Genomic DNA, 14581 nt, shown 5'->3' with positions numbered 1-14581 from the left:
ATGTTAGTAAAGATCTTGTACAAAAAAAAAAAGAAATAGGAGTTTTGAAATCAGCTGACTCAAGCATAAATAAGTGACCTATGCTTAAGAAAACTGAAGAAAGGTGAGATTATGCTTGAGTGGAGGTTCCATATTATAATTATGCTTTACAAATTCATTTCAGCCATAGATATCAAAAATCTCTAAACACTCAAATGTCTTGATTAACACTTTCCTTGAGGCCAGGGTCATGCACCTCCTTGTAATTAAATCTCCTTAATATATTCAGATAATGCTGAGTTCCATCTTATTGTCCATATTAACTACAGCACCCAGTGTTACAGAGTATTGCCAGTGTAAACTATGAATACCAAACTCTGGTTTAAATTTTTCTGTAGAATTATCAATCTTAACATATAAAGTAAAATCCATTTCGAAATTGATTTCTAATTCCTGCAGTATGTTTTTTGGACAACTGAAGAAATGTGCACTTGTTTTTAAAATGAAGCTGCAATATTGTAAATGAACTCTGCAGCCACTCATAACAGCATAGTGTGTTTTATAAATAAGTTCACATTAGTTACATTTCGCAAATTGGACAAAGAAGCAATAATATACACTATGAACACGTTACATTCCACTTTTAATCAACAAAGCTTTCAGTACATTGTTATATTAAGAAAAACTGCAAATAGAAAAAGAGGCTAGATTATTTACTGATTATTCACTATTTTCATATAAACCTTCTAACATTTATAATAAAAGATGAAATTGTTAAACTTCTTAGGCATGAAAACAATATGATAAAAACCTAAAATATGTACTATATTTTACTGAAGTATACTTTAGTACCCTAAATGACAGGAAAAGGGGATTATGTACACAATTGAGACATGAATGACAATAATAAATTGCTTGAAACTTCATGTTGCATAGCTAGAAAAGAGATATTTTGACAAGTAATATCAATTACTATCCTCTGCATTGAAGAGATGAAGTCTTTAAGTAATTCTGCTCCCCTTTTTCCGTTCTCAGCTATAGCATGCCCCATGATCTGAGATCCAACCCTCCTCATTCTCTAGAGAGTAACATAAAAGTGATTGTTTGGAAATAAAATGAGGGGTTGAAACTCTGTATTTCAGAAGACACAATCAGTTACCTGACACCCAACACCAATCCTTGCTGTGTTAAGAATGTCAGTGTTTCTCATGCCTCACTCAGGAACAGTTGCTTCAATATATGCTTCCATGGCTTTATTCAGTTTGGTCACACCTCAGGGAGTTTAATTTCATGCAAAGCTTTTAGATAGTGCTTTCCAGTGACAGGAGCAAATCTGGATACCTTAAGGAGTTTAGGAAAAATGAAAGCAATTTGAACTATTAATGCTTGATCTGAACTTTGGCCTTGCCCCAGAGTTAGTCTTCAAGAAGTGAGAAGAAAGCAGAATGTTGGCAAGACTTGAGATATTAACTAAAAATGTAAACATCTTCTAAGATAACTGTTGTAGAAGAAAGAGGTAAACATAATGGAATAAAAGATGATCTTGTTGCATTTAGGGCTGATATTATAGCCATAAAGGGAAATGGCAACAAAAAGTGGATGTCAGAGATTTGACTAAACTGAACTGATTTCATAAAAGGCTTAAGAATCAGCCTGACTGGGAAAAGAGAGGTAAAACACCTGCGTTACTAGTCCCCACATGAACAATGCATTTATTTTCAAACAAAGAGCAGATAATGCTCAAGCTTTGGAAGGGGAGATCTATTTTTCAGAGAAAGTATGGACACCTGAAACAAACACAAGGGGCATTGTGTTTAGGAATGAAACATGTGATCTAAGGAAATGCCAGTTTATCCAAGTTTTGGCTGAGTTACTGCTTTGTTAAGAGAAGGGACATATTTTTGAAACAACTGTGATTAACTGAAGTTTAATGTGCCTTTTTGTAATTACCTGTAATTTTAAAAGATTATATTGTAGCTTGTAAGCCTGGTTTAAGAACAAATCAGGTGATCTTTTTAAAAAACAAAACATCACATGTTTTTTATTGTTTAGAATTTACCTCCAAATACAGAGGAACTCTACATTTTGCTATTTACTAAGACAATTTTGTTTATTCAATTTGGCTTCTCTTTTGGCCTTTGGTTTCTGAACATGGTCATATCACCACCAATTACTTAATATTTCTCAAAGTTTCTGTAATTATGCTAGTGACTGAAAAATCACTCTGCATAACTGGGATTTCAAATAAGATAAATTATCACAATTTATAGGACCTTGTTGTTCCATGTTCTAATTCAAAGGATAGTGCCTGAGTAAATTTTTCTTATACATTCTAGAACTCATAGACATTAAAACTCTCTGGGTCACAAGTGAGCTAAAAGAATAAATGCAGACTGTTAGAATTGCTTTTTGAGTCTCACATCATTTCTGAGCTAGAGGACATTCTCCTAGCTGTAGTCTTTAGTTGTGTGACCTCATACAAGTTTGATACTTTGCTTCTCCACTCTTTTCTCTATCTGTAAAAAAAAAAGGCAAAACTATCCCACAGAACTATTCTTAGTATTACTTTTTGTAGTTCATGTTTATAAAAATGTATCAGTATATTTACCAGTCTCTTTGATAAACATTGTTACTTACATCCCACTCTTCTGCATTGTTTTCTTTTGACTGAAGTATATCATTTAGTGTTCTCTTGGGAAGAATCTGTGAGTTTTGCCCTTGAATGTTATTTTTGTTGGTTATTGACTCTTAAGCAGACAGTTCATTTACCTTAACTGTTAGAGGATGTTTATTTACTGTATTCTGCTGATGCTGATGAGAAATCTGTCAGCAGACTATCATTCCTGTATAAGCAATCCATTTTTCTCTAAGATTAAAGTGAGACAATTGGAATTAGCATAATTTTAAGGTTCCTGTCTTATTTGTCTGGAGGACAGATATATTAACTTTAGACTTGTTAATAAAATAATTTTAAGAAAGCCACTGAAATGACAGAATGTGTAACTATCAAACAAGTAGAGGGGGAGAGAAGTGGTAGGTACAGAGAAAAAAAAAAAACAGGGTAAATGGAAGCACAAAAGATGATAAAAATAATTCTAAATACGTCAGTAATCACTAAGTGCCGTAAACTCACCAGATATACACTGGAGACTACAAAATTGTTACTTTCTTAAATCCAGCTGTTGGGTTCCAAGATGGCCGAATAGGAACAGCCCCAGTCTACAGCTCCCAGCATGAGCGATGCAGAAGACGGGTGATTTCTGCATTTCCAACTGAGGTACTGGGTTCATCTCACTGGGGAGTGTTGGACAGTAGGGGCAGGACAGTGAGTGCAGCCCACTGAGCGTGAGCCAAAGCAGGGCGAGGCATCCCCTCACTCGGGAAGTGAAAGGGGTCAGGGAATATCCTTTCCTAGCCAAGGGAAGTGGTGACGGACGGCACCTAGAAAATCGGGTTACTCCCACCCTAATACTGCCCTTTTCCAATGGTCTTAGCAAACGGCACACCAGGAGATTATATCCCATGCCTGGCTCAGAGGGTCCCATGCCCACGGAGCTTCACTCATTGCTAGCACAGCAGTCTGAGATCCATCTGCAAGGCAGCAGCGAGGCTGGGGGAGGGGCGCAGGCCATTGCTGAGGCTTGAGTAGGTAAGGAAGCCGCCAGAAAGCTCAAACTGGGTGGAGCCCACGGCAGCTCAAGGAGGCCTGCCTGCCTCTGTAGACTCCACCTCTGGGGGCAGGGCACAGCCAAACAAAAGGCAGCAGAAACCTCTGCAGATTTAAATGTCCGTGTCTGACACCTTTGAAGTGAGTAGTGGTTCTCCCAGCACGGAGTTTGTGATCTGAGAACGGACAGACTGCCCCCTCAAGTGGGTCCCTGACCCCCGAGTAGCCTAACTGGGAGGCACCCTCCAGTAGGGGCAGACTGACACCTCACACGGCCGGGTACCCCTCTGAGACGAAGCTTCCAGAGGAATGATCAGGCAGCAACATTTGCTGTTCAGCAATATTCACTGTTCTGCAGCCTCCACTGCTAATACCCAGGCAAACAGGGTCTGGAATGGACCTCCAGCAAACTCCAACAGACCTGCAGCTGAGGGTCCTGACTGTTAGAAGGAAAACTAACAAACAGAAAGGACATCCACACCAAAACCTCATCTGTATGTCACCATCATCAAAGACCAAAGGTAGATAAAACCACAAAGATGGGGAAAAAACAGAGCAGAAAAACTGAAAATTCTAAAAATCAGAGTGCCTCTCCCTCTCCAAAGGAATGCAGCTCCTCACCAGCAATGGAACAAAGCAGGATGGAGAATGACTTGGATGGGTTGAGAGAAGAAGGCTTCAGAAGATCAAACTTCTCCAAGCTAAAGGAGGAAGTCCAAACCCATCGCAAAGAAGCTAAAAACCTTGAAAAAAGTTTAGACGAATGGCTAACTAGAATAACCAATGTAGAGAAGTCCTTAAATGAACAGATGCAGCTGAAAAACATGCCACGAGAACTACAGGACGAATGCATAAGCTTCAGTAGCCAATTCGATCAACGGGAAGAAAGGGTATCAGTGATTGAAGACCAAATGACTGAAATGAAGTAAGAAGAGAAGTTTAGAGAAAAAACAGTAAAAAGAAATGAACAAAGCCTCCAAGAAATATGGGACTATGTGAAAAGACCAAATCTACGTCTGATTGGTGTACCTGAAAGTGACAGGGAGAATGGAACCAAGTTGGAAAACACTCTGCAGGATATTAACCAGGAGAACTTCCCCAATCTAGCAAGGCAGGCCAACATTCAAATTCAGGAAATACAGAGAACACCACAAAGATACTCCTCGAGAAGAGCAACTCCAAGACACATAATTGTCAGATTCACCAAAGTTGAAATGAAGGGAAAAATGTTAAGGGTAGCCAGAGACAAAGGTCGGGTTACCCACAAAGGGAAGCCCATCAGACTAACAGCGGATCTCTCGGCAGAAACTCTACAAGCCAGAAGAGAGTGGGGGCCAATATTCAACATTCTTAAAGAAAAGAATTTTCAACCCAGAATTTCATATCCAGCCAAACTAAGCTTCATAAGTGAAGGAGAAATAAAATACTTTACCGACAAGCAAATGCTGAGAGATTTTGTCACCACCAGGCCTGCCCTAAAAGAGCTCCTGAAGGAAGCACTAAACATGGAAAGGAACAACTGGTACCAGCCACTGCAGAAACATGCCAAATTATTTGCTTCTCCTGCCTAATTGCCCTGGCCAGAACTTCCAACACTATGTTGAATAGGAGTGGTGAGAGAGGGCATCCCTGTCTTGTGCCAGTTTTGAAAGGGAATGCTTCCAGTTTTTGCCCATTTAGTATGATATTAGCTGTGGGTTTGTCATAAATAGCTCTTATTATTTTGAGATATGTACCATTAATACCTAATTTTTGAGAGTTTTTAGCATGAAGGGCTGTTGAATTTTGTCAAAGGCCTTTTCTGCATCTATTGAGATAATCATGTGGCTTTTGTCATTGGTTCTGTTTATATGAACAGATGCTTCTCAAAAGAAGACATTTATGCAGCCAAAAGACACATGAGAAAATGCTCATCATCAGTGGCCATCAAAGAAATGCAAATCAATACCACAATGAGATACCATCTCACACCAGTTAGAATGGTGATCATTGAAAAGTCAGGAAACAACAGGTGCTGGACAGGATGTGGATAAATAGGAACACTTTTACACTGGTGGTGGGACTGCAAACTAGTTCAACCACTGTGGAAGACAGTGTGGCATTTCCTCAAGGATCTAGAACTAGAAATACCATTTGACCCAGCAATCCCATTACTGGGTATATACCCAAAGGATTATAAATCATGCTGCTATAAAGACACATGCACATGTACATTTATTGCAGCACTATTCACAATAGCAAAGACTTGGAACCAACCCAAATATCCATCAATGATAGACTGGATTAAGAAAATGTGGCACATACACACCATGGAATACTATGGAGCCATAAAAAAGGATGAGTTCATGTCCTTTGTAGGGACATGGATGAAGCTGGAAACCATCATTCTCAGCCAACTATCGCAAGGACAAAAAACCAAACACCGCATGTTCTCATTCATAGGTGGGAACTGAACAATGAGAATACTTGGACACAGGAAGGGAAATATCACACACCGGGGCCTGTTGTGGGATGCGGGGAGCGGGGAGGGATAGCATTAGGAGATATACCTAATGTAATTGACGAGTTAATGGGTTCAGCACACCAACATGGCACATGTATACATATGTAACAAACCTGCACATTGTGCACATGTACCCTAGAAATTAAAGTATAATAAAAAAAATCCAGCTGTTAATCTGTTAAGAAGACATTTAAACCTGAGAGCACAGAAAAGTTACTATTATAGAAAAAAATACACTAGGCTGTCACTAACAAAATTAAAAGCTGGTGGAGCTACACTAATTGTCATAAGCAGAATTTGAAGATGGCCCTAACATTTCCAGTCCCTAGTGTACACACACCTTTGTCCAGTTATGCAGTCAAACACAAATTTAAGTACTCCTGAAAAGGAATTTTGTAGATCTCCTAAATCAGTTGACTGTAGATAAGGAAGTTATCCAGGTGGGCCAGAAGAAGCCAGACAGTCAAAGCATGAGGGAGATTTAATGCATAAAATTTTCCCCATTACTAGCTTTAAAATGGAAAGGGCTATGTGGCAAGAAATGTAGGTGGTCTCTAGGAGCTGAGAGTGGTCCCTAATTACAGGCAGCAAGGAAATGGGCATTTCAGTCATACAACCACAGGAAACTGAATTCTGCCACAACCACATGAACTTGGAAGAGGACCCAGAGCTCTTAGCTGACAACACAGACCAGCCAATAACTGAATTTTTATCTTTATAAGACCCTGAGTCAAGGAACAAATAAGAAAATGTGGCCTATAGTCAAGAAAAGCAAAATATTCAAGATAGTACATCTAAAACAAATGGTCAATATATACATGAAGATACTCCACATCATTAGCCATCAGGGAAATGCAAATCAAAACCACGATGAGATACTTCTTCACACTCATTAGGATGGCTAAAGTAAAAATGTCAGATAACAACTGGAGAAATCGGAATCCGTATACACTGCTGGTGGAAATGTAAAATGGTGTAGCCACTTTGGAAAACAGTCTAGCAGTTACTCAATCAGTTAAACATAGAGTTATCATATAATTTAGTAATTTCACTCCTAGGTATCTATCTTGGAGAAATAAAAATATATGCCCACACAAAAACTTGAATGCAAATGTTTATAGCAGTATTATTTATTATAGTTAAGGATGGAAACAACCCAATGTCCATCAACAGACAAATGGATAAAGAAAATATGGCATATCTATCTAATTAAATATTATTTGGCAATATAAAAGAATGAAATTCAGATGCATACTACATCAATGAACCTTGAAAACATTTTGCTAAGTGAAAAAAAGCCAGACACAAAAGATCACATATTATATGATTTAATTTGTATTAAATGTCCAGAATAGGTAAATCTATAGAGATGGAAAGTAGATTAGTGTTGCCTAGGGATTGGGGAAAGAAATTAGGGGTGATAACTAAAGGGTTTCTTTCTGATGTGATGAAAATGTTCTAAAAATGAACGTGGTTGTGCTTGTATATATCTGTAAATATACTAAAAGTCATTGAATTGTACATGTTAAATGAGTGAATTACATTATATTAAATATTTCCTGTAAGGCTATCATTTTTTTAAATGAATTAAATGGAGATCCTAAACTGAAAACTATATAATAACTGAAATGAAAAATTCAGTAAATGAACATAACAGCATTTTGGAAATGGCAACTGAAAGAGTCAGTGAATGTGAAGGCAAGTCAATAGAAATTATACACTGTGAAGAGCAGAGATAAAAAGTATATGACACAAAGTGACTGAAAGTAAAAGAATGGAAAAATAAACATCACGAAAATGGGAACTGGTATGATGATATTAATATTAGACAAAGTAGGATTCAAGATAAAGAATATTACAAAGGATAAAGCAGGAAATTTCACAATGATAAAAAGAACAATTCATCAGGAAGACCTAACAATCTAAACATCTATGTAGACTGGACATGGTAGCTCATGACTGTAATACCAGCACTTTGGGAAGCTAAGACGAGAGGATTACTTGATTCAAGGAGTTCAAGAACAGCCTGGGCAACACAGTGAGACCACATCTCTACAAAAATTTAAAAATTAGCCAGGCATGGTGGCACATACCTGTAGTCATAGCTACTCAGGAGGATCACTTAACGCCCAGGAATTTGAGGTTACAGTGAGCTATGATCATGCCACTGCACATCAGCTTGGGCAACAGAGTAATGCCTTGTCTCAAAAAATAAAATAAATATGTATGTACTTAAGAAGAGCGTCAAAATTCATTAGGCAAATATTAATAGAAATACAGGAAGGAATATTAATAGGCAAATCTACAAATAATATTAGAGATTGTAATAGCTCTCTCTCATTAACTGATAACAATTAGGCAAAAAAGTCAGCAAGGAAATAAATGATCAATAATATTTACCTAATTAATATTTATAAAACAGTCAGCCAACAACTGCAGAATGTGCATTCTACTCAAATGTACATAGTAAATTCACTAAGGTAAAATACTCATATATACTAAGCTATACATTCTCAATAAAGTTAAAAAGTTTCTACTTTAAACTTCATATGGAACTGAAAAAGAGCCTGCATAGCCAAGACAATCCTAAGCAAAAAGAACAAAGCTGGAGGCATCATGCTACCTGACTTCAAACTATACTATGAGGCTACAGTAACCAAAACAGCATGGTACTAGTATCAAAACAGATATATAGACCAATGGAACAGAACAGAAACCTCAGAAATTAACACCACACATCTACAACCATCAGATCTTTGACAAACCTGTCACAAACAAGCAATGGGGGAAAGATTCCCTATTTAATAAATGGTGTTGGGAAAACTGGCTAGCCATATGCAGAAAACTGAAACTGGACCCCTTCTTTACATCTTATACAAAAATTAACTCAAGATGGATTAAAGACTTAAACATAAGACCTAAAACCATAAAAATCCTAGAAGAAAACCTGGGCAATACCATTCAGGACATAGGCATGGGCAAGGACTTCATGTCTAAAACACCAAAAGCAATGGAAACAAAAGCCAAAATTGACAAATGGAATCTAATTAAACTAAAGAGCTTCTGCACAGCAAAAGAAACTATCATCAGAGGGAACACGTAACCTACAGAATGGGAGAAAATTTTTGCAATCTATCCATCTGACAAAGGGCTAATATCCAGACTTTACAAAGAACTTAAACACATTTACAAGAAAAAAACAACCCCATCAAAAAGTAGGCAAAGGATATGAACAGACACTTCTCAAAAGAAGACATTTATGCAGCCAACAAAGATATGAAAAAATGCCCATCATCACTTGTCATTAGAGAAATACAAATCAAAACCACAATGAGATACCATCTCACATCAGTTAGAATGGCAATCGTTAAAAAGTCAGGAAACAACAGATGCCGGAGAGGATGTGGAGAAACATTGCTTTTACACCATTGGTGGGAGTGTAAATTAGTTCAACCATTATGGAAGACAGTGTGGCAATTCCTCAAGGATCTAGAACTAGAAACACCAGTTGACTCAGCAATCCCATTACTGGGTATATACCCAAAGGATTATAAATCATTCTACTATAAAGACACATGCACATGTACGTTTACTATGGCACTATTCGCAATAGCAAAGACTTGGAACCAACCCAAATGTCAATCAATGATAGACCGGATAAAGAAAATGTGGCACATACACACCATGGAATACTATGCAGCCATAAAAAGGATGAGTTCATGTCCTTTGCAGGGACATGGATGAAGCTGGAAACCACCATTCTCAGCAAACTATCACAAGAACAGAGAACCAAACACCTCATGTTCTCACTCAAAGTGGGAGTTGAACAATGAGAACACATGGACACAAAGAGGGGAACATCATACACCGGGGTCTGTTGGGGGGTGGGGGGGCTAGGGGAGGAATAGCATTAGGAGAAATACCTAATGTAGGTGACGGGTTGATGCAGCAAATCACCATAACATGTGTATACCTATGTTACAAAACTGCATGTTCTGCACATGTACCCCAGAACTTAAAGTATTATTTTAAAAAAAAGTTAAAACGTTTAAGATATTATACAATGGAATTAAATTAGAAATTAATCATATCTAGAAAATCTACAAATATCTGGAAATTAAATAACACAATTCTACTTAATACTGGGGTCAAAGAAAAACTCACAAGAGAAATTATAACATATTTTTGGTGTGCCCTGCCCATGCCCTTCTGCTGCTTTTTCCAGGAGCAGAGAAGGAGTGGGGACAAAGGCTGATGAGGGTCTAATCTAAATTTAATCTCTTGTTTTTTTTAACTTTGTATGTGGAAATAATTATAGATTCAAACGAATTTGCAAAGATAGTACAAGAAATTTTCAATCTCTTGTGGTTTTTTAACTTTGCATGTGGAAATAATTAAAGATTCAAATGAAATTGCAAAGATAGTACAAGAGTTTTCATGTACCTGCTAGCTTCCCCAATAGATACATCCTAGTACTTACAGTTACTTAAAACCAGGAAATTGACATTGTCATTTTTCTGTGCCATTTTATCACTCACCACCACTGAAATTAAGATACAGAACTATCACCACAAAGATCTCCCTCATGCTACCCCTTTATAATCACACCACCTCCCCATCCTAAACCCCTGGCAAACACTAATTTGTTCTCCACCTCTATAATTTTGTAATTTCGAGAACATTATATAAACAAAATTATACAACATGTGACCTTTTGAGATTGGTGTTTTTCACTTAGCATAATGAGAGCCATCTAAATGATTTTGTGTATCAACAGTTCATTCCTTTTTATTAAGTAGTATTCCCTGTAGTATTTGTAGTATTCACTGCTCACATCATTATTCACTTATCGTAGAACATTTTAATGTTTCTGGTTTGGAGCTATTATAAATTAGGCTGCCATGAACATCTATGTAAGGATTTTTGTACGAACACAAGTTTTCAACCCCTTTGGGTAAATACCAAGGGATACAATGCTGGATCATATGTTATGTTTAGCTTTTTGTTTTGTTTTGTTTGTTTGTTTTCCAAGAGGGAGTCTTTGTCACCCAGGCTGGAGTGCAGTGGCGCAATCTCGGCTCAGTGCAACTTCCACCTCCCGGGTTCAAGGAATTCTCCTGCCTCAGCCTCCTGAGTAGCTGGGATTAGAGGCGTGCACCACCATGCCCAGCTAATTTTTGTATTTTTAGTAGAGACGTGGTTTCACCATGTTGGCCAGGCTGGTCTCAAACTACAAAGTGTGTTTAGTTTTTTAAGAAACTGCCAAACCATTTTCCACAGTAGCTGTACTATTTTATATTCCCATCAGCAATGTATGAAAGATCCAATTTCTATGCACTCACCAGTATTTGGTGGTATCGTAATTTTTAAATTTTAGCTGTTATAATAATTATCTTAAAAATATCTTATTGTATTTTTAATTTGCACTTTGCTAATGGCTAGTGATCCTTTTATGTACTTATCTGCATCTGTATAGGCTTTTCAGGGATGGAAAGAGTGCCAAGGTTACTGTATAAAAAAGCATTCAGGATGGGAGATATTGTTTCTGGCATTTCTAGAAAATACAGCCTGGAGTCTGGTACAGGTTACCTGGAAAAGGTGGATCTTGAGCATGGCAGGATTTAGATAAGGAAGAAGCAAGAAAAGACATTTTTAGTGTATAGTGCTGCACTCTGTCATTGAGAGTTTAAAAGAATGCAGCATTTTTATTTAGTCAAAAATACATAACCAGAATAAAAGGTAAGGAGGATAGGCTACTTCAATTTCAAATAGTAAAACTTCCTCAAAAGATCCAGTATTTATATCTTTATCCCAAAACTTGCCACCTCTAGTAATTTCCCACATCTCTTTAACCTCCGCTTTTCTCCTCTTCTCTGTAGCTCTATACATCAATCTGTCTCTCTTTTCTTTCTTATAAGAAACAAAGTAGTATATTCTTAACTTCTCCCAACTTCTTCTGTTATCGGTTCAGAAAAATAGAAGGATTATATTGTGACTGTTTATCCTATGAATGTTAGGAAAAGATACATGTTCCACATGACATGCGAAGAAACCAGAGGGAAGAGCAGGTGTTTTCAAATAGAAAGAGTAAATAAGATACCTTAAATTTTCACTGAGTTTCAGTGTATGGCAATATATTTCTACCTATATGTGCCCAACTAAGTGCACTTATGGATTACTAAATTCACTCTCACACAATGGCTTTAAAAGGCAAAGAAAAGGCAAATTGAAGGTAATGGAACAATGCACACACAATACCAAACAAGAAAATAGCACAATCTCCATCAGTCCCATCTGTATTTAAAAACAGTAACAATATAATCAAGTCTGGAAAGAAGCTAATCAAAATAATTTAAAATTATTTTTTAAACTATTTGAAAAAATTGCAATTATCAGTAACAATGAACTTTATTATTCATTGAACTAAGATGTAATTGTGTACGTGTGTATAATATATGAATAAATAAGTAAATAAAGATCAACAATCAAAAAAGGTTTAGAGCCCACTTAGAACACTGAAAGTGCTGTTCTCTCCACCTCTCTCACTCTACCCTACCCCCTGGTTAGACACTGCTCTTGCAAATGTCAGGCTCCCGGCTTGAGCTCCTACCCAGATCTCTTGAGTTCCTTAAGTTTCTCTGGTCCCTCCTTTCCAAGGTACAGGTGCCTGGAGGAATCCTGGCCTTGGGTACCAACTGAATGACTTGATCCTGTTTTTCTTTGCCTCAATTCTGCATAGATTTCCTGAGTTTGCATCTCATATTCTGGTCCTTCCTCTCAACCTCCCATCTTGACCAAAACTGATCTTCTAGGGTGAATATGGCCCATCATTTGGATATCATGCCCACTTAGCTGTCTTCTTGGTACCTAAGAAAGAGCCCAACAGCTGTGGGGCTGAAACAGAACTAAGACCAGGACAGAGAATGCCAATACCTACAGTTCTAATGAGTCATTTACAATACTTTGTTCTAGGTATAAAGTTCTTAAAATCCAAAGTTAAGAAAAAAATTATTTATAGGTAATTTTTAAAAACAGTAACACAGCATTTCATGGAAATACCAAGAACCAACTATCCAGTACCAGCTACATTTCCAAAATAATGATATATTTACAGTGATACTATTTTAAATTGATAAACATTGTATGTATTTTTGGTGTATAACATGATGTTTTGATATATGTACATATTGTGTAATGGTTAAATCAAGCCATTTACTTCACATACCATTTTTTGGTCATGAGAACACTTAAAATCTACTCTCAGCAATTTTCAAGTATCCAATCTATCATTATTAATGATAATCACCATGAGGTAAAATAGATCTTTTGAACATATTCCTCTTGTCTAACTGAAATTTTGTGCCCTTTAAGCAACATCTCCGTAATACTCCTACACCTCTACAGTGATGCTTTTTGAGTCACATACTCCGTTGGTCTATGAGTTTCTTGAAAATAAGGACCATGGCCCATGCAACTTTGTTTCCACAGACCTGGCCTTGAAAATTATAATTAATATTATTTTAGTTATTGTTACTACTTTTAAAACACTGTGTGTCAAGATCTTGCTAAGCATATTGCAAATATTATCCTGTTTAATCCTTGTAATAATCTTATCATTCCTTTTTACAGATGAAGAAACTACACTCAGAAGCCCAGTAACTTACCTAAGATCTTACAATTAGTACATGGTTGAACTGGGATTTTAACTCAGGTCTTTCTCATTTTGAAATTCAAACTCTTAATAAGACTACTCTAATGCTGAGCGGGGAAAGTGGGGTAGGGAGATATATAAAAGTTTGCCACTGCTTTCCAGGCCAGAAGTAATAGCATGTTCCTACTTAGAAAATGTGACCTCCAGCCATGTTTCCAGCTAATTATGACTTCTCTAGCATTAAAGACACTGATCACGACACTCTCAGACATAGGAAATCTCTAAAATATGTCACAGAAAAAAATAAGTTATAGTGACACACGTATCCAGTGAATGAAATATAAAATACTAACTTTTGTAAATGTAGCTGAGGTTACTTTTCCTTGTGAGTCTAATTACTGCTGGCACATAAAATGAAGCTATTTGCAAATTCATATCTCTTAATTTGGCACAAGGTAGTAACTTAAAGAAAAAAACTATAGGAAGGCAAAAAAAAAAAATCACTGCTTACAGCAGCACACAGAACCAAAGAGTGATGCAATTTTCACTGCATGTCTTCTCAAGTAGAATTCATTAGCACCTGTATAGTACTTGGGTAATTTCAGACAAAGCAAGTTGCATATTTAACCATAAGTTCATCTTGCTTTGTAGTTCTATGGCTTCATATTAGAAGTTGAAGTATACCAATTACTTCATCATTAAATACAGATATAAAATAACCATTTCAAGTTATTTTTCTTTTAAGTTTTGATCAATCATAGCATTTTCTAAGTAATACATT

Source organism: Nomascus leucogenys, chromosome 4, assembly GCF_006542625.1.
Source record: "Nomascus leucogenys isolate Asia chromosome 4, Asia_NLE_v1, whole genome shotgun sequence".
NCBI lineage: Eukaryota > Metazoa > Chordata > Mammalia > Primates > Hylobatidae > Nomascus > Nomascus leucogenys.
Note: the sequence above shows the minus strand (reverse complement) of the source record.